This window comes from Protopterus annectens, chromosome 3.part1 (genome assembly GCF_019279795.1).
Source record: "Protopterus annectens isolate FY-2018-M chromosome 3.part1, PAN1.0, whole genome shotgun sequence".
Classification (NCBI taxonomy): Eukaryota; Metazoa; Chordata; order Ceratodontiformes; family Protopteridae; genus Protopterus; species Protopterus annectens.
In genome coordinates, this window is record NC_056732.1 from 1,792,850,122 (window position 1) to 1,792,872,137 (window position 22,016).

Here is a 22,016-nt window from a genome sequence, read left to right on the forward strand (position 1 = left end):
GACTGCAGAACACTGGGTTGCCTGCACTTTCTAACACATTACTATTTGTATAATGCAAGGGTACAACAACATTTCATACTAAGTGAAACAGACACACTCTGGGTTTTAGACCTTTATTAATGACATTACACAGTTTTCCACAGGCTCACTCCTTTATTTGTTTTAACGGTATATATGGCAGACATGTTCACGACATATTATACCTTTATTAATAGGTTAGCACACTATTTTTTCAGGCTCACTCACATATTATTTTTTATGACGGTGCCTGCAGAGATATTATTCCAGACATTTGTTAGCTTTCATAATAGGTTACTACACTCTTTTTCTGCCTCTCTAATGTTTTTATCTGACAGTACATGCAGAGGACTTATTCAGTCCATTTTGGATTACAACACTTTCTTTCATTCTCTCTCCCATATTTTATATAACAATACATGCAGAATAATCACTAACCTGCCTGGTGGCGCAGCCTTAGCAGCCTATCAGCATAGGCTTGCTGATACGTAACATGGTCACCTGCAGCTGTAAAGTAAATGAAGGGATATTTAGACATTACTATCCATTATACATACTCCATTTTAAATCCTTACATACTGCATTCCTTGACTACATACTCAGATATGGGGCAACCCGCATCCCACGGGCCTCCTGTATCCACTGGTCCAGGCAGTCCTCCTTTCATCTCTTCAGGTCCGCATGGTGGTGACCTGGACTCTGCCCTTCTGAGCCGGGAATTTCTGGTTAAAGGCTTATAGTGCCTGCATATTTGAACTGTTTCTTACTGAAATTGGTACACCTTGTTTGCTGTAGCATAGACTAGATCCAGGCCTGCTGAATCTAGCTTTGTTTGTATCCTTGTTTGTTTGCTTGTTATTTCCCTGAAATGCTAATTCCACCTAAAACACAGCTTTTCAGCGCTTCTGTGGATCCCTAGTGATATCTGCATTGCTTACTGTACTTATTTCCTTGTTTCACTTGAAAGAAAGTTACTGTTTGTCATTTTTGCATTTAAGTTACCTGGCACTTGCTCACTAAAGCAATTATATAAGTCAGCACTAAAAAATTAAAAGCACTACACCCTCACAAACTCCCCTTGAGTACCTAGTTCCCCATTGGTCCTTTTTTTCAATTAAAAAGGAATTCCCAATACTATTCTAGCATGTCCAAAGGTCAGTTGTCAATCTCCTCTCCGGTCCAGCTGGTGAATCTGGGAATCGTGAGGCAATGTTACAACTGCCTCATGAACACAGACAACCCTCTCCTCCTCCCAACAAATTCCAACACGTGAGAGATGCAACCATATAGCCAAACTGGAGGCTAAGCTCTCTCAACTCAGTACTGGCGTAACCAGACAGGAGGAGAAGGATACCACACTCAATACAATTCCAGTCTCACATAGACCTACCATGACAGCAAACCAAACACATAAACGCCCAGAAACATACTCGGAGGCTCTAAATAAAAATCTGCCAAAGCAGCAGAGACCTCCAAAGCAGACACCCAAGCAACTGCTACCCCAAAACAAAACACGTGCAAGACATAGCTCACAAAGCCAGTGTGCCGAACAGTCACAGCCCTTAAGGCTAAACAACACACCTGATACACTTGTAATAGGTGACTCTATCATCAGGCACACTGACGTCCCGCTTACCAGGCTGAACAAGGAGAAGGTCATGGTGAGCTGCCTGTTGGGTGCTAGGATCCGCCACATAACACAAGCACTCAGGTCACTTCAAGGCAAGTACAAATATGACTCAGTCATTGTCCATGCTGGTGTGAATGACCTGAGATGTACCTCCCTGGACTACATGAAAAGAGACATAGAGGAGCTCTCTGAGCATGTAGCCCAGGCCGGTATGACCCTGACCTTGAGTAGCATCTTACCCTCACCAAGAATGATGCCACAATATGAAGACAAGATGATCAACTTCAACAATTGGCTTAAGTATTGGTGTCATTCAAAAGGGATCCAATGCCTGTCAGCCTGGGATGACATGCTCGACAAGTCACGATGCTTCGCTAGGGATGGTCACTGGGCTTTCAGATATTGGCAAAGGCTCTTGCCACCCCCATAGTGTCTTTTTTAGGCAAGGCTCAAAAGACAAACCCACCTCCGTAGGTATCACAAAGGATAAGAAACTAAGAGTAATGCTACTCAACCCCAGAAGTCTAAACCTCAAGATGCATGCACTCAGAACTCTCCTTAGCATGGAGAACATTGATATCTGTGCAGTAACAGAAACCTGGTTCAAGGATCCCGAGAGCACCCCAGCACTACCAGGTTATACCTCATACCATGCTTTTCAGCCCCAAAACATGGACCGAACCACAAAAGGAGGGGGAGTATTAATATTCGTCAAAGATTCCCACACCTCCAGGTTGGTCACACAGCACGAAGCATCAGAGACTATCCATGTGCAACTAACAGTGGATAAAACTGCCTTCCAGTTTATAGCCTGCTACAGACCACCCTCCCAAACCCAGGAACCCCACTCGGCCTTCCTGGGAACACTGGAAAATATGAAGGTCTCTCCAAACACCATTATATTGGGCAACTTCAACTACCCAAACATAGACTGGGAGCATTACTCTAGCTCCAGCACCCTAGCCCAAAGGTTCCTAGAATTTATAAACTCAAATGCTATGGAACAACTTGTTACCACTCCCACAAGAGGAGAAAACATACTGGACCTGATAATCACCAACATGGGCACTCTATGCTCCATACCAGAAGTGTATCCCTCACTGGTAAAATCAGACCATAAACTAATCTCACTGGATAATCACATCCGACCACCCCTGCCCAAAAACCACAGTGAAAAACTTCTCTAAAGCAAATTTCACACTCCTCAAAACTCAGGTGGAATCCTTCAAAGGTCCCGGGCCTGTGGAAAATACGGCCCAGACCGCAGAATCCTTTATAAACGCATTCTATGAACACCTTCAGGAATGCATGGATCATGCAATCCCAAATAAAACCAAGACCCAATCCTCCAAAGGCAGACGTCCTGTCTGGTGGACCCCAGCCATAAACAAACTATACAATAGAAGGAGGAAGCTACTACATGATAGAGCAAAATCCCAAAAGGAAGGCATCTCTGATCAGTATTAGCAAAAAACTATGGGCACTCATAAAATCATCTAAGGCCAGCTTCAAGAGAAAAATTGCACAGGACATTAAGGATAATCACAAGGCTTTCTTTAGTTATGTTAGGAACCTGGGTGGAAATTCCCAGATATGCTCAGAATTAGTCCAAAATGACAAAAAATACACCGAACCCACAGACATTACCAACATCCTAGCTGACAGGTTCAGCGCAAACTCCCCCCTCCACCAAAAGGGCAAATATCTATCCCAGCAGAGTGCTGCCCCCCTGACATCTCAGATGCTCAGATAAGAGCTGCCCTCTCCAAAGCAAAAAACACAGCATCAATGGGACCAGACGATGTCCCAGGCTGCATCCTACATGAACTCCAAGAAGAGCTAAACCCAAACATAAAACTACTGTTCAATCTCAGCCTTACTACAGGATATGTACCCAAAGAGTGGCGTACAGCAACAGTGGTCCCTCTCCACAAAGGTGGTGCCTCAACAGATCCTGGAAACTATCACCCCATAAGCCTGACTAGCTTGGTCTGCAAAGCTATGGAAAGGATCATCATGGACCTCTTAAATAAAGATATTGGGGACCTACAGACACTGGATCCTACCCAGTTCGGCTTTGATAAGGGCAGATCCTGCCTCTTAAACCTGGTCAATTTCTTTGAAACAGTCACCAAGGCCATTGACGAGGGGAAGGTGGTCCACACAGCCTACCTGGATCTCGCAAAAGCCTTCGATACAATACCCCACTCAGGCATTATAGATAAGCTCACCAGCTTAAATATAAACCCCTATGTCACTAGATGGGTTGCAAACTGGCTCAAGGACAGAACCCACATGGTTAGAATTGCTGGAGCCATGTCAGACTCCAAACCAGTTACAAGTGTTGTCCCACAAGGCTCAGTCCTGGGACCTCTCTTGTTCGGTATATATTTCTCGGAGGTACAGGCAAACACAGAAGGACTGTGGCTGACCAAGTTCGCGAATGACTGCAAACTTGGCACCATAATCGACTCTCCAGCTGACACAAGCATCCTCCAAAAGGGCCTCATAGAAACAGACAACTGGTGCCAGAGCCATGGCCTCAAGATAAACACCAAAAAGTGTATAGTCATCCCCTTTGGCAAAAACAAAGTGCCCACAAATTACCACATAGGTGGTAATCCATTAAGTACAGAGGAAGTAATTAGGGACCTGGGGACCCAAGTTGATGGCAATCTCTCATTTGACAACCACGTGGCCAAAGTGGTTAGAAAAACATTTTATTTAGCCAACCTAATCATGAAGGGATTCACATCTAGATCAGGGGAGGTCATCATGCCTCTTTACTCATCCCTCATCAGGCCCATAATTGAGTACAATGCCCCTTTTGGGATGTACCTTACGAGACACCTGCAGCAACTGGAAAGACCCCAAAAGTACCTCACCAAGAGGATCAAAGGGCTCAAACAGATGCCATATGCAGCCCGGTTAAAGAAACTCCAGCTCTACTCAGTGGCATACCACCTGCTCAGAGGTGATCTGTACCTGACGTATAAAGCCATGTCCAACCCGGAATTAATGGACATGCTGCACCTCAAAAAATCCAAATCCCATCGAGCTACGCGCTCGAGAGACATGAACATCAGCACTGAAATAAATAGGACATGCTGGAGGGACAGATTCATAACCCAGAGGCTCCCTTCACTCTGGAATAAAATCCCAGTCCAGGTTAGGCAGTCCCTCATTGACTCTCTTCAAGAGGAATCTTGATGAGTGGACGGGAGATCATAGGTTTACCCCGGATATCACTTCTGTGTCACTGTTAAACAGAGGCACAGTATACTAACCTCAAAAAAGGGCATAGCAAAATTAATTTAAAATGGGTGGCGAAAGCCAAACACACTCTGGCTAGGCTTATAAATGCCCTAGGGCAGATAGCCTAGTATGAACCTATGAACCAGTCCGGGGAACGCCTGTGGCACTGGTGAGGTCACGAGCTTACCGGTTCCAAGCCTCTGCCTTGTACTCTGTCCTTTGGAACTGGCCCTGCAGAAGTCTTGCCTCGTGATGGTGGACTAGGAGCCAAATCATGTATTTGGACTCCTCGATGCCCCATCTCTGCGCTCGGAAGTGCACTCCCTCTCCAACACCAGACATTCTGACCGCAGATGGGAGCTACAATCAGTTATGGCGTGTATTCCCGCCTGTGTGGATTAAATATGCCGCATTTCCTGCACTTTTTTGTGATTGGCCATTTTGTAAAATTCTTGGCTGACTGCAGACCTGCTTAGTAATGGTTAAACTACCATTCCTAAGTTTATGAATGTTAATAGTGGCTGTTTTTCCTATGTTGTCATGGCTTAGTGTTTCTGTACTTTGATTATGATGCAAAGGATCCTGAGTTCAAACCTTGTAATTCTTTTATTTTAATACTGTCTAGACAGGCTAGGGGGTGTGGCTGCGTTTAAGCAACTTAGCTCTACATTGATCCCCTGTGCCATACGGTGCCCTGGTTGGCGCGGCGCGCACGTCCGCACAAACACATTGCGCTGGGTAAAGTGCTTTTAAACATTTGGCAACTCTATTGCGCTGGGAGAAGTGCTATTACACTATGGGCAACTCTGTTTAGCTGGGTGAAGCACTATTAAACTATGGGCAACTCTGTTTAGCTGGATAAAGCACTATTAAACTATGGGCACCTCTGTTTAGATGGGTATAGCACTATTAAACTATGGACACCTGTGTTTAGCTGTGTAAAACGTTGCTTAATGGCAGGCTATTATATATCTGGGTCTTTTCAAAATATATATTTTGTTCGTTGATACATTGGCCAGCACTATTAAACTATGGGCACCTCTGTTTAGATGGGTAAAACGTTGCTTAATGGCAGGCTATTATATATCTGGGTCTTTTCAAAATATATATTTTGTTCGTTGATACATTGGCCATGTCACTGCTTTTAATAAAATTTTAATCATATTTGTCTGGTATTATTTCAAATACTGATTTAAAACATAGATAAGAAGGGGAGTGGTGGGACTCAAACCATGAATGCCTTCACTTTGTGCATATGCTTTACCATTACGCTATTGCTATTTTGATTAATTTGCATAAGTAGTTCTTGTATGCTCTTCAATGTCACAATTGCTAACTGTGGTTAAGCAATGGGCACACCCGCACAAACAAGCGCAAATACAGGCAGCTATATCGTGGATTTAAAAAAAATAATAATATTTTCCATTTTATAACTCTGGGGGTTTACAGTGTCAGGGAGTGTGGTGTTGGGTGCAAGTACATTTGAGCGGACTCACTCTTTGTCTGTTGACATTATGCTTTTTAAAACCTTGCAGGGGCGTGGACTTTTAGACTGCTCGGCAGTCTGACACGCCCCCTGCTTGCCTACTCACTCCATGCAAGAGTTACGGATGAGTCAGCTTGCCCTCATGAATATTCATGGCACGCTGACGTCATACCGTTCAACTGCAGCCTCCAAGTAAGACATATTAAGTCTTACACGGAGGTTTCATGAATCCGGCCCTATGTGTGAAGGAATTAAGCAAAAACAAATCAAATATTATATTCATCACAAGACTTGAAATATGAAGGAGATATTAATACAGAGAATCAGCTAATGAGTGGAGATGAGTTTACTTTATGGGAATATGTTCTTTATTTATTTATTTAGTTATTTGTTTATTTTATTTATTTTTTATTTGTTGACTGAGAGAGTCTGATTGGATACAAGTCCATTTTCAGCAGAGGCCCGGGGAGAAAAGCTCCAAGAGAACATTTTTATGGTTTGCAGACAAAACATTAGTAAAGCAACACTTTGACAGACAATACATAATAATAAGGCAGGCTGCAAAAATGTTAGTATATGGTGAGCCTATGTTATTCACTTTTGGAAGATAGTAAATTGGACAACATTCCTGAGATGCATTTCTTTCATCTCTAGAGAGGCTGGATGTGCAATTACTCTTGCAGTCTTAAGTTAAGGCATTACTTCTGAATTGATTAGTTCTACAGTCTTAGGTTAAGGCATTACTTCTGAATTGATTAGTTCTACAGTCTTAGGTTAAGGCATTACTTCTGAAATGATTAGTTCTACAGTCTTAGGTTAAGGCATTACTTCTGAATTGATTAGTTCTACAGTCTTAGGTTAAAGTAATACCTCTGAATTCATGGACAGTATAGGATGGTAGCTAACTAACTAAGAGCAATAAATTAAAGTATTAACCAGGGGTGATACAGGAGCATAGTTCTGTATTCATGAGGTGATTTTTAACTAGTTTCTTGAAATGGATTGGGGATTTGTTGCCAGTTATATGGGCAGGAAGGGAGTTCCAGATTTTAGAAATATAGTGGCTGTAGACAGATTTTCCAGCTTCATTGCTAAATTTAGTAAACTTAAGAAGGTTTGGGGTGCTAGATCTTAAGGTTCTGATAGTGGTGTAGGATTGAAGTAGTTGTTGTAGAGCTGGGGTGTTGTCTGAGTGATTTATTATTTTGCAGGCTAGTGATAGTTGGGTGAGTTGAAGTAATAGTGGGAGTTCTCACCATCTGAGTTTTGAGGCAGTCACAGTGATGTGTTCTAAAGGGGGAGGCTGTAGCAAATCTGGCTATCTTATTATAACAGCTGTCAAGTTTGTTTAGGTCAGTTTTGAGGAGATTGGTAAGCACAGGGGAGGCATATACTAAGGTGGATATTAGGTGAGTCCTGGCTATTGTTATTTTGGAGTGGACAGTGAGGTATCACTTGTTGCGATAGAGTAGACCAAGCTTTTTATGAACTTTTTTATGGTTGTGGAAATGTGTAGGTCAAATCTAAGGTGATTGTCAATTTTCACACATAGCAGCTTGGTATGATTGGTAGGGGTGATTGTGGTATTGTTATTTGAAGAGATTATAAAACTATGAGAGGTGGGCATAGTTTCATAGTTCATAGTTTCATAGTTAAGTACTAGGCTATCTGCCCTGGGGCATTTGTAAGCCTAGCCATAGTGATATGGCTTTTACCACCCCATGTAGTGGTACAGAATAGAATTAGAATACTGTGCCTCTGTCTAGTAGTGACACAGTGAAAATCCCCCTACATAAATGAATTAGTTTACTGTGCCCCTGTCTAGTAGTGACACAGAGGTGACCCCCGGGGTAAACCTACGATCTCCCATCCACTCATCAAGGTTTCTCTTGAAGAGTGTCAGTGAGGGGCTCTGCTAACATGAACTGGGATTCTGTTCCAGAGCATGGGAAGCCTCTGGGTTATGAATCTATCCCTCCAGCATGTTCTATTCATACTTGTGCCGAGGTTTAAGTCTTTGGCTCTTGTGGTTCTGATGAATTTGGATCTTTTGAGGTGAAGCATGTCCATCAGATCCTGATTGGACATGGCCTTGTATGTCAGGCACAGATCACCTCTAAGCAGGCAGTTTGCTACTGAATAGAGCTGGAGTTTCTTTAGTCTGGCAGAATAAGACATATGTTGGAGACCCTTGATCCTCTTGGTGAGGTACTTTTGTGGTCTCTCCAGCTGCTGCAGGTGCCGGGTGAGGTACATACCAAATGGGGCATTGTACTCAATCATGGGTCTGATAAGGGAGGAGTATAGGAGTACAATGACCTCCTTTGATCTGGATGTGAATCCCTTCATGATAAGGTGGGCAAGGTAGAATGTCTTTCTAACCACTTTGGCAACGTGGGTGTCAAATGAGAGGTCGCTGTCGACTTGAGTCCCCAGGTCTCTGATTACTTTTTCCGTACTCAGTGGGTTACTGTCTATGTGATAATTTGTGGGTACCTTGTTTTTCCCAAAGGGGATGACTATACATTTTTTGGCATATAGTTTAAAGCCATGATTCCGGCACCAGTTGTCCGTTTCTGTGAGGCCATTCTGTAGGATGCATGTGTCAGCTGGTGTATCGACTATGGCACCTAGTTTGCAGTCATCTGCGAACTTCGTCAGCCACAACCCTCCCATGTTTGCTTTAACATCTGAGAAATAAATACCGAACAAGAGGGGTCCCAGGATAGAGCCCTGTGGGACTCCACTTGTGACTGGCTTTGAGTCTGACAAGGGTCCAGTGATTTTGACTTTATGGGTTCTGTCCTTTAGCCAGTTTGCAACCCATCTAGTGACATATGGGATTACATTTAAGCAGCTGAGCTTATCTATGATGCCTTAGTGGGGTATTGTGTCAAAGGCCTTAGCTATGTCCAGGTAGGCTGTATGGACTGCTCTGCCCTCATCAATGGCTTTAGTGACTGTTTTGAAAAAATCAACCAGGTTCAAAAGGCAGGATCTGCCCTTTACAAAGCCGAACTGGGTGGGATCAAGTGTGTGTAGATCCCCAATGTCTCTGTTTATGAGTTCCATAATGATTCTTTCCATAGCTTTTTGCAGACCAGGCTGGTTAAGCTTATGGGGCGGTAGTTTCCAGGGTCTGTAGAGATGCCTCCTTTGTGGAGTGGGACCACTGTTGCTGTACGCCAGTGTTCAGGTACATATCCTGTGGTAAGGCTAAGGTTAAATAGCATTTTTATGTGCTGGTTAAGCTCCTCTTGGAGTTCATGTAGCACGCAACCCGGGATGCTGTCAGGTCCCATTGATGCTGTGTTTTTAGCTTTGCTGAGGGCTGCTCTCACCTGGACATCTGAGATGACAGGAAGATTACATTCAGCTGGGATAAGTATTTCATCTTTTGGGGGTGAGGGAGGGGAGAAATTTGCACTGAACCTGTCAGCCAGAATGTTGGCAATATCTGTGGGTTCAGTGTATTTTTTGTCTTTGTGAACTAACTCTGAGCATATCTGAGGGTTTCCTCCCAGGTTTCTAACATAGCTGAAGAAGGCCTTGTGGTTATCTTTAGTGTCCTTAGCGATTTTTCTCTCAAAGTTGGCCTTGGATGTTTGTATGAGGGAACGTAGCTTTCTGCTAGTGTTGATCAGAGATGCCTTCCCTTTATGGGATTTAGCTCTGTTGTGCAGTAGCTTCCTTCTTTTGTTACACAGTTTGTTTATGGCTGAGGTCCACCAGACAGGATGCTTGCCCTTGGTGTAGAGGGTCTTGGATTTATTTGGGATTGCATGATCCATGCATTCTTGGAGATGTCCATATAATGTATTTGTGAAGGATTCAGCATTGTGGGATGTGGTTTCCACTGGCCCAGTGGGCTTAAAGGATACCATCTCAGTCTTAAGATCAGTGAAGTTGGCTTTTGAGAAGTTTTTCACTATAGTCTTTTGTGCTGGGGGTGTAGGTGGGATATGTATATCCAGGATGATTAGTTTGTGGTCAGATCTCATTAGTGAGGGGTATACTTCCGGTGTGGAGCATTTTGTCCCCATGTTTGTGATGATCAGGTCTAGTATATTATCTCCCCTAGTGGGAGATGTGACTAGCTGTTCCAGTGCATTTGAATTTATGAATTCCAGGAACCTCTGGACCAGGGTGTTAGGGCTAGAATAATGCACTCAATCTATGTTAGGGTAGTTGAAATCTCCCAGTATGATGGTATTTGGTGATACATTGATATCCTCCAGTGTCTTCAGGAAGGCTGAATGGGGTTCCTGAGATTGGGAGGGTGGTCTGTAACATGCTACCAGTTGTATAGCAGTATTGCCTATGGTTAGTTGCACCTGTATGGTCTCCGATGCTTCATGTGTTGCTACTTACCTGGAGGTGTGGGTGTCCTTGATGAATATGGACACTCCCTCTCCCTTTGTGGTTCGGCCCGGGTTTTGGGGTCGAAAAGCTTGATACGAGGTATAGCCTGGTAGTGCTGGGGTACTCTCAGGAGCCTTGAACCAGGTTTCAGTTACTGCACAGACATCGATGTTCTCCATACTGAGGAGTGCTTCGAGAGCCTGCACCTTGAGATTTAGACTTCTGGCATTGAGCAGCATTACCCTTAGTTTTTTTTCCATTTTTGTTTTCTATGGAGGTGGGTTTGTCTTTTGAGCCTTTCCTAAAAAAGGCACCATGGGGGTGGCAAGAGCCTTAGCCAATATCCAGAAGCCCAGTGGTGACAGGTGAAAGCCATCCCTTGCAAAGCAGCGTGGCTTGTCCAACATGTCATCCCAAGCAGACAGACATTGGATCCCCTTAGAATGACACCAGTACTTGAGCCAATTATTAAAGCTGATCATCTTGTCATTGTATTGAGGCATCATTCTTGGTAAGGGCAAGATGCTGCTCAGGGTCAGGGTCATACCAGCCTGGGCTACATAATCAGAGAGCTCCTCTATGCCTCTTTTCATGTAGTTCAGGGAGGTACGTCTCAGGTCATTCACGCTAGCATGGACAATGACGGAGTCATATTTGTACTTGCTTTGGAGTGACCTGAGTGCGTGTGTCATGTGGCGGATCCTAGCTCCCGACAGACAGCTCACAGTCACCCTCTCCTTGCTCAGCCTGGTAAGTGGGACATCAGTGTGTCTGACTATAGAGTCACCTATTACTAGTGTATCAGGCATGGTGTTTGGCCTTAAGGGCTGTGATTGCTTGACACACTGATTTATTGAAGTATGTGTTGCATGTGTTATGTTTTGAGGTGGTGGATTTTTGGGTGTCTCCTTCTGGGGCCACTGTTGTTTTGGTAAGTTTTTTATTAGAGCCTCCGAGTATGTCTTTGTGTTGTTATGTGATTGGTTTGCAGTTGGGGTAGGTCTATGTGGGACTGGATTTGTTGTGTGTGTGGTTACCATCTCCTCCTGTCTGGTCTTGCCAGCCTTGATTTGAGAGAGTTCAGCCTCCAGTTTGGCTATATAGTTGCATCTCTCACATGTATTTGTGTTTGTTGGGAGGAGGAGAGGGTTGTCTGTGTACATGAGACAATTGTAACATTGTCTCTAGATTCCCAGATTAACCAGCTGAACCGGAGAGGATGCCAGCACTCTACCACTTGACATGCTAGAATAGTATAAGGGAGTGCTGTGCCTTTAAGGGAAGTGGGTATTCACAGGGGTGGATGTAGTGCTTAATTTAGTTTGAGAGTGCTTACTTATAAGAGGTTTTGAGAACAAGTGCTAGGCTTATAATATAGCGAGTAGACTGATTATAAAAAGAGTAGAGCTTTCTTAAGGGAAAATTTGAAGAGCAGACTTGGCGGAGCCAGAAGAAGTTTAACCTTGTTTAACCGGTGCTGCGCTATGCGCACAATCGCGCAAAGCTGTGCAAATGCGGATTTTAAACAGGGAACTTCAAAAGAGCTAGAAATGGTCCAAAACAACCAATTACTACAGCTCTTGTGCTGAGGTCACTTCCCTCAAGGACAGGTAGGCTGCACAAGGCTCCCCACTCCCACTGGTGAGCAAAGAAACTTCCTTCTATCCAAGTAAGGTAATGGACAACACAGGAACTACACCACAGCCCAGAATACAGCAATGCCTGTAAACTGGTCTAAACTAGTCGAGGAGAGGCATGGATCTGTGGGAGCTAAAGAGGAGTCATTTTTTTAGCTGAGTTAAGAATGAGGCTTTGTTTGGTGATCCAAGTTTTGGCTAGGGAAAAGCATTCTTGCATTTGGGAGCGAAGGAGGTCTATTGTGTTGGCTGTGCATATTATGGTGGTATCATCTGCATATTGTTGCGGCATTGGGAATGTTGGATGGGTGTTGACTGGTAAAAAGGGTAAAGAGCAGTGGTCCCAGGATGGAGCCTTGGGGTACCCCTAGGGACACATGCAGTAAGGGAAGAGAGTTGTTTTTGCCATATTACAGCTTGTTGCCTTCCATCTAGATAGCTTTTAAACCAAGAGATGGCAGGGATGCTAAGGTTTAGGGAGGATAGTGAGTAAAGGAGTTTTGCATGATTAGCCATGTCAAAAGCTTTGGATAAGTCTAAGAATGTGGCTGATATGAGTAGTCCATTATTTCTGTGATTATTGATGGTGTTAGTAAATGCTATAAGTGCAGTGGTGGTGCTGTGGAGGGGTCTAAAGCCATGTTGCTGTGTTGATAGTAGTTTGTTTTCTAGGAGGTATTTCATTAATTGCATGTGTATTACTCTCTCTAGAAGTTTTTACCAGGTGAAAAGATGACAAACCAGTGAAATAAAGCCTCGAGCCCAAAAACCTCACGGTGGTTCCTGCTCAATTTTTATTATTTTCACAAGACAAAGCAGCGTTTTCGCTACACACAAAAGGTAGCTTCTTCAGAGAAATAAAATTAGAGCTCAAAACACGCTCTTAAGTAAATATTGTACTAGTACTATGGTTACATCACTTCCTGGCTAGGTCGAGTTTTGATATTTAAAGTACCAGCAACACACTAGGTCCACATTGGTAAAAACAACAGGTAAATAAAAACAACAACCTAGACTAAAACATGAATGGCATGATTTATAAATCAACAAATGCTTGGCTTATTGAATCAATTTAAATTGGCCAAGCCACTTAACAAAAAGCTCCATATATGACTAAAAAGTGTGTTATAACAAAATGCGAGCAGAAACTACTTTTGACTAAAACTAGAATTTATTATCAGGTCAAGTTTTATACAACAAGCGATCTAAAAAATACATAAAAAAAGATCTTATTTCTATTGTCTAACTTTTTTAAAAATATAACTATACATCCATTAAAGGCTCAACTAATGTATGTTAGACAATATCATAAAGCAGGTATCAGAAGAATCAGACTGATCCATTCATGTGAGGCTCCAAACTTCGAAAGGGAAGGTTGAGGCCAAATACCTATTTTTCGTATACAAGAAAACACCTTCGGATAAAAGGGAGTATTCATGTAAACACATTAGAACCCCTAAAGAACTGACCTAGCAATGTAAAAGGAAAAAAGACCTCTAAGTAATTTAAAGAAATACATTAAAGTGAATGAGCTACCTCAAATAAGATTTGTATTTTAAATAGGCAGCAATGTTGCAACTGTCGTTGAGACCAGGTGTATTAAACACGTCCAACTTCAGTTGCCATAACAATTCACAAGTTTCTAATAAAATAGAAGTAGGCCCTCCTCTAATAGAGTCAGTAATATGATTTGGTGCTACATGTGAGTCTATGATAAATATCGAATTTCTTCTCCTTAATGCAAAATGAGCTGCCAGACTTGATAAAAGGGCACTGGCTACAAAAGCCGCATGCAAAAGATCCTTTTGTCCTACTTTGGATTTCTTGAACTGGGTTTGCTCTTGCTGTCCAATATACTATGTCGGCAAGACCGATAGAAGGTTTAAGGACCGCATTTACCAGCACAATTATACCATCAAAAACAAGAAGTGCGAGAATGCCCTGGCCAAACACATAGTAAACTGTCCTGGACACTTTTTCATTCATGGGCATTGATCATATTACTGACTCTATTAGAGGAGGGCCTACTTCTATTTTATTAGAAACTTGTGAATTGTTATGGCAACTGAAGTTGGACGCGTTTAATACACCTGGTCTCAACGACAGTTGCAACATTGCTGCCTATTTAAAATACAAATCTTATTTGAGGTAGCTCATTCACTTTAATGTATTTCTTTAAATTACTTAGAGGTCTTTTTTCATTTTACATTGCTAGGTCAGTTCTTTAGGGGTTCTAATGTGTTTACATGAATACTCCCTTTTATCCGAAGGTGTTTTCTTGTATAAGAAAAATAGGTATTTGGCCTCAACCTTCCCTTTCGAAGTTTGGAGCCTCATTGAACCCCTTTTCTAGTGCACTTTAATTCACATGAATGGATCAGTCTGATTCTTCTGATACCTGCTTTTATGATATTGTCTAACATACATTAGTTGAGCCTTTAGGGCTTATGGATGTATAGTTATATTTTTAAAAAAAAGTTAGAGAATATAAATAAGATCTTTTTTTATGTATTTTTTTAGATCGTTTGTTGTATAAAACTTGACTTGGTATAGCCTGATAATAAATTTTAAAATTGAAAACATATTCTAGTTTTAGTCAAAAGTAGTTTCTGCTCGCATTTTGTTATAACACACTTTTTAGTCATATATGGAGCTTTTTTAAATTGATTCAATAAGCCAAGCATTTGTTGATTTATAAATCATGCCATTCATGTTTTAGTCTAGGTTGTTGTTTTTATTTACCTGTTGTTTTTACCAATGTGGACCTAGTGTGTTGCTGGTTTACTTAAATATCAAAGGACCCTAACCAAGAACCTAAGTACTATAGTATATTTAAGAAATTTACTTTTCAACATTATTTTTTATTTTATTAACCTTTTGTGTGTTTGCAAGCTTTGCTGAGCTGCTGTCTGTGAAAAAAATAAAAAAGAAATAATAATAAAATCGCTTGGTGAGGTTCTTTTTGGGCTCGAGGCTTTATCTCTAGAAGTTTTGATAAGGGGGTTAGTATGGCTATAGGGTGATAGTTATTGAGTTCAAGAGAGCTACCCCCTTTGTGGAGTGGAATAATATGAGATTTTCCAAAGCTGGGGTACTTTACACTCGGAGATGGATATCTTTATCAGGATGGAGACAGGATATGCTATGGCTTCAGTGGCTATTTGGAGATATGTTTTAGGGGCAGGGGTAGATATTTTCCCTGGTTGTAAAACAGAGTTAATTGCTGCCCAGAATTTTTTTGGGTTGTTTATATGTTTATTTTGTAAATTTTGGTAATAGATTTTATATGTTTTGATAAGTTTTTTGGCTTTGTTGTTTAGTTCCAGGTATTTTTGTTTATCTGATTAGGATTTGCTACTATGAAAGTTTGTCCAGGTGTTGTTTCCATTTTTGAGGAAGGTTTTAGTATCTAGGGTTAGCCAGGGGGCATGTTCAGTTTTAATTCAAGTGGTTCTGGGGGGTTGTGATGGTTAAGCATATTTGTGAAGGTTGCATTGAAGTATAGAACTGCTTCATCAAGTGCTAGGTTTTCTGGGAGGGGGGGTCCAGATACACCTTTTTAGGCCATTTGTAATGTTTTTTATTCCTAATTTCTCACATGGTTACTTGGGTCAGTTGGGGTTTTTTTGATCTGAGTAGAAATGTGGCTTGGTGGTCGCTGTGGGTATCTGGTAAGACACCCAGCTAGGGATATTTGTGAAGGATGGAATAAAAGTATGCAGTCTAGTATGAATCGATGCTTGGTTCTCTTGTCTGTTCTTGTGGGGAAAGTTATGAGTTGAGTTAGTCCATGTAGGTTGATGTGGGAGAGTGGGTTTTGACTGGAGCAGTTATGCCAGTCAATATTAAGGTCTTCTAATAAGATATTTTCTTGGGGGAGAGAGTTAGATTGCCATTCTAGTAGATTTTCTGTAATGGAAATATTGTTGCCTGGAGGGATGTAGCATCCTATAATGTTGATATATTTATTTGGGTTAAGTTTTAATTTACTGAACGTGAATTCAACATTTTCTAGGTCTGGAGTTGTTATGCCTAGTTTTTCTAGGATGAGGTGATTCTTGTAAAGTATCGCTACTCCCCCACCCCTTTTTCTTAATCTGTCACTACAAATTATATTGTAGCTGGGTGCTGTAATTTCATTATCATGGTTTCCTGGTTTTAATGTCAGTACAAGTCATTGTTGCAGTAAAATAAATGTTTGTGAAAAAAATATATTTCTAAGAGGAGAGAAAATTGCATTATCAAGATAGTAATAGTAAGAAAGATATAGTTGAGTGAGAATGGGAGAGAATTATTGTAATGAGGAATCACAGCTGATGAAAGGAATGTAGTCAAGGTTATTCAAGAGGTTATAAGGTTCATAGGCTCATAGGTTCATAGGTAGGTACTAGGCTATCTGCCTGAAGGCATTTATAAGCCTATCCAGAATGTGTTGGCTTTCGCTGCCCCCTAGAATAGTTTCCTGTGCCTCTGTCCAGCAGATCCACTGAAGTGATCCCCGGGGTAAACTTTCTGTTTCCCATCCACTCATCAAGGTTTCTCTTGAAGAGTGCTAGCGAGGAGCTCTGCCTAATGTAGATTGGAATCTTGTTCCATAGCATGGGAAGTCTCTGGGACAGGAATCTATCCCTCCAGCACGTCCTATTTATTGTTGTGGTGAGGTTTAGATCACTAGAGCATGTGGCTCAAGGGGATAAGGTTTTCTTTAGGTGGAGCATGCCCATCAATTCTGGGTTGGACATGGCCTTAAATGCCAGGCAGAGATCCCCTCTGAGAAGGCAGTATGCAACCGAGTACAGCTGGAGTTTCTTCAGTCGAGTTGCATAGGGCATCTGTTTGAGGCCAGTGATCCTCTTGGTGAGGTACTTCTGTGGTCTTTCCAGCTGTTGCAGGTGTCTTGTAAGGTACATCCCAAATTGGGCATTGTACTCTATGATGGGTCTGATGAGTGATGAGTAGAGGGGCACAATGACCTCTTTTGATCTGGATGCAAACCCTTTTGTGATTAGGTGGGCCACATAGAAGGATTTTCTAACCACTTTGGCAAAGTGATTATCAGAGGAGAGATTACTATCTACTTGGGTTCCCAGATCCCTTATTACATTTTCTGTATTTAGGGGACTACCACCTATGTGGTAGTTTGTGGGTACTTTGTTATTTCCAAAGGGAATAACTATGCACTTTTTGGCATTTAGCTTGAGGCCATGATTTTGACACCAGGTATCTGTTTCAGTGAGACCCCTTTGGAGGATGTCTGTGTCAGCCGATGAGTCAATTATAGCCCCTAGTTTGCAGTCATCTGCGAACTTTGTCAGCCATAGTCCTCCTGTGCTTGTCTGTACCTCTGAGAAGTATATGCCGAATAGGAGGGGTCCTAGGACTGAGCCCTGGGGAATGCCACTTGTAACCCGTTTAGAGTCAGACCTAGCTCCCGCAACTCTCACCATGTGGGTTCTGTCCATGAGCCAATTGGCAACCCATCTTGTGACATAGGGGTTTATGTTCAGGCTGGCGAGCTTGTCTATAATACCAGAATGGGGAATGGTGTCAAAGGCCTTTGCAAGGTCTAGGTAGGCTGTATGCACCACCTTTCCCCACGTCTGTAGCCTTGGTAACTTTCTCAAAGAAGTCCACCAGGTTAAGGAGGCATGATTGCCCTTAACAAAGCTGAACTCGGTAGGGTCCAGTGTTTGGAGGTTCCCAATGTCTCTGTTAATGAGTTCCATGATGATGCACTCCATAGCCTTGCAGACCAAGCTAGTCAGGCTTATAGGGTGATAGTTCCTGGGGTCTGTTGTGGCTCTACCTTTGTGGAGCAGAATAACTGTTGCTGTGCACCACTCCATGGTTACGTAGCCTGTGAAGAGGCTGAGTTTGAACAGTGTGTTTAGGTGAGGGGTTCATTCGTCTTTGAGCTCATGTAGGACGAAGCCTGGGACACCATCTGGTCCCATCGATGCTGTGTTTTTGGCTTTGCAGAGGGTTATTTTAACCTGAGAGTCTGTGATTTCAGGGGCTCTACATTCTTCTGGTATGGTTATGGGCCCTTTCGGGGGTGAGAGGGGGGTGACGTTTGCACTGAACCTGCCTGCCAGGATGTTGGCAATATTGGTTGGTTCAGTGTATTTTGTGCCATTTTGCATCAACTCCTAGCAGATCTGAGCATTGCCATTTAGATTCTTGACATAGCTAAAGAATGCCTTGTGGTTATCTTTGGCGTCCTGGGCAAGTTTTCTTTCAAAGCTTGCCTTGGACGATTTTATGAGGGATCGTAGTTTCTTGCTGATACTGATTAGGGATGTCTTCCCTTCTTGGGATTTTACTCTTTTCTGTACTAGTTTCCTCCTTCTAGTGTATAGCTTTTTTATGGCAGGGGTCCACCAGACTGGTTTCCTTTTCTTGGAGGAGTAAATCTTGGCTTTGCTTGGGATAGCATGATCCATGCATTTTTGCAGGTGCCCATAGAATGCATTAGTAAAGGATTTTGCAGCTTGGACAGCGTTATCCTTTAGCATGGGGGCTTTGAAACTTTCCACCTCCATCTTATGTAATGTGAAGTTTGCTTTTGAAAAGTTTTTCATGATGGTTTCCTTGCCCGGGGGTGGGGGTGGAATGTGGATATCTAAAGTGATTTGTTTATGGTCAGATCTAACCAGCGAGGGGTTGACCTCCGGTGTGGAACACTGGTTGCCCATGTGTGTGATGACCAGGTCCAATATGTTGTCACCTCTGATGGGAGTGTTGACCAGTTATTCCAGGGTATTTGAGTTTATAAATTCTAGGAAATGTTGGGCAAGGGAGTTAGTACATGAGTAGTTCTCCCAGTTAATGTTTGGGTAGTTGAAATCACCCAATATTAGGATGTTTGGTAGGACCTTTATGTTATCCAGTGTTTCCAGAAATGCGGAATGGGGTCCTGGGACATGGTGGGTGATTTGTTGCAAGCTACAATTTGAATTGCAGTTTTGCCTGTTAGTTGCACGTGGATAATCTCTGAAGCAGGAATGATATCTATTGACATTATAGCAGCCAGCCTGGATCAGACACAGGAGCAGATCCATTTTTGTCTCAGGTGACATTTTATTTTTATTTATTTTTTATTTTATTTGCAGTTGGTTTACCAGGATAGTCCACTGGGCCAAAATGAACCCATTTTCAATGGAGTCCTGGGGAGAAAAGCTGCAAACAATCTACGTTACAATAGCTTATTAATGATAGATAAACAAAAATTAAGAATCACTTAAACAATTTCAAATAGCACATGTATCATTAGGAGTAGTACAAAGTTGTGATAAAACTTACAGATATTAAGAATTGAGATTCACTATACAATTTCAAATAGCACATGAAACATTAGGAGTAATACAGACTTGTGATGAAACTTACAGATGATACAGACAACAGACAACAATTTCATTAGTTTAAGAAACATTAGGAGAAGTACGGACTGGAGATGAAACTTGTAGAAGATACAGACAACATGTGGAATATTGCAAAGATATTGAGAAGTCATATGTATTAGAAGCATAGAAATGAAGAGGTGCAGCCTAGTGCATTTATGGAAGATCCATAAGAATAAAAATGTATGAGTTGGGGAAAATAGGACAATTGTTGGTGAGGAGGAAGATGGACTTTATTAGTGTTTGTTATGTGGGGTGGGAGCAGGAGCATTCCCACTGGGATACTAGATGAGAATGAAGAGAGTTTTTGAAAATGGAATGATTACAGGTTGTGCGAATGGATGATGGTAGGGAGTTCCAGGCCGTAGGATAGAAGATTTTTACCTGCGGGACGATTTGGTTTATGGACCTCTAGTAGATTTTGGTTGTTGGTCCTTAATACTCCATCTGGTAGGTGCATTTTAAAGGCAGTAGAAAGGGAGGGGCATGGGGGGGTTACAAATAGGCTTATGTGCAAGACTTAGTTCAATGTAGGTTAGGTGGTTTGGTAGTTCTAACCATTGTAGTTTTTGGAGAGAGGAACAGTGGTGGGTTTAGGACTCGTGGCTGGTAGCGAATTTAGCGATTCTGTTGAAGCAAGATGAAAGTTGTTTTTTTAGAGATGATTGTAGATTACATAGGAGTGGAGCTCCATAGAGAAGGGAGGGGATAAGAAAGGAGGTAGCAAGAGTAATCTTAGTGGCAGGTGTAAGGTAATGGTTTTGTCTTTAGAGCATGCCTAGTTTTTGATGGGTTTTTTTGATATTACATTGTAGGTGGAAGTTAAATTTGAGCTGGTTATCAATTTGGACCCCAAGTAGCTTAGTCTCTGACACTAGTTCCAGAGGTGAGTTGTTTTGACTAGTAATAGATTTTAATTGTTTTTTTAAAGGAATTTAAACTATGATCCATTTTTTTCTGGTAGTAGAACGGAGTTCCACAGTTTTGAAATCTTGTTTATGTACAGGAACTGTAAGATTTTATTATTGTGAGCAGATATTTGTCATCGATCTTAGTTGTGTTTCAGATGAATAGAGTTTTATGATGCCTTTGTGGTTGGACAGTTCTCTTGCCTTTTACAACATTTTATGTACAGTAGCAAGCTGTGATGAAGATTGGTAGCAGAGCAGTTCTAAATAATTAAGTTCCCCTGAGTGATGGACAGTGGTGTGACCGGTAATGATTGTTTACAGCAAATCTGGTGGTTTTGTTATAACACTGTTCTAGTTTTTCCAGCAATGTGGCTTGCAGGTTACTGAAAATGGGGGTAGGATATGGGCCTATGATGTAACCCAAGAAGATCAAATCTCAGAACGTCGAACTGGCTTCTCCTCTGGAAGCTATTTTTTAGGATCAGTTGTTTGCCCTTTTCCCATTGCATATCAGTCAAGGAGTTGGTATATATATATATATATATATATATATATATATATATATATATATATATATATATATATATATATATATATATATATATAAAATAGGCATGGTATGTGAAGGAACAACCTCCAACATGCGGGAGCAGGGGGTCTTGGCCCCCTGAATAAACACCATCTTTCATGATGCCAGTTTACAAAGGAGAAGCCAGTTTGACAATCTGAGATTTGATCTTCACAGATTCAATTATATGGTCTTTGAATCATATGAAATGGATCCCAGACATACAATAGAGTATGCAATAAGTAAGTAGGTGCAATACATTTTATGGCTTAATCAGTAGGGAACAATTTTACTGTGTATAAACAGCTTTGTTTCCAGTGGGTTTTCTTTATGACTAATATTAATGTTAATGCTTTAATCAAATTTTTGCAGGCCATCATTGATGACATCTTAGCCTAGTGAACTTGTTTGATCTTAGTGTTATTAGCAGAGGTGAGGGCATAAGATATATTTTGGTTTGAGAAAGATTTGAGAGTAAATAATATTAATTTTGTTTTGTTGGGATTACTGAGATTTGTTTAGATTCAGTAAAGGAGAATGCATGTTGGATTACGTGTTGTTGTTCCGTTAGTGATTCTGCTGAGCAGAAAGGGGTAGATTCCTCAGCTTGTTGTACTATAGTGGCTTGTTTTGTGGCTGTATAAAGATAATTAGTAAAGGAGTTGAAGAGCTTGAGAACAAATATAGAATCTTGCAGGACTTATATTTGGGTTTGTGAAGGGCCAATCTTGTCTCCTGAACCTGATTGA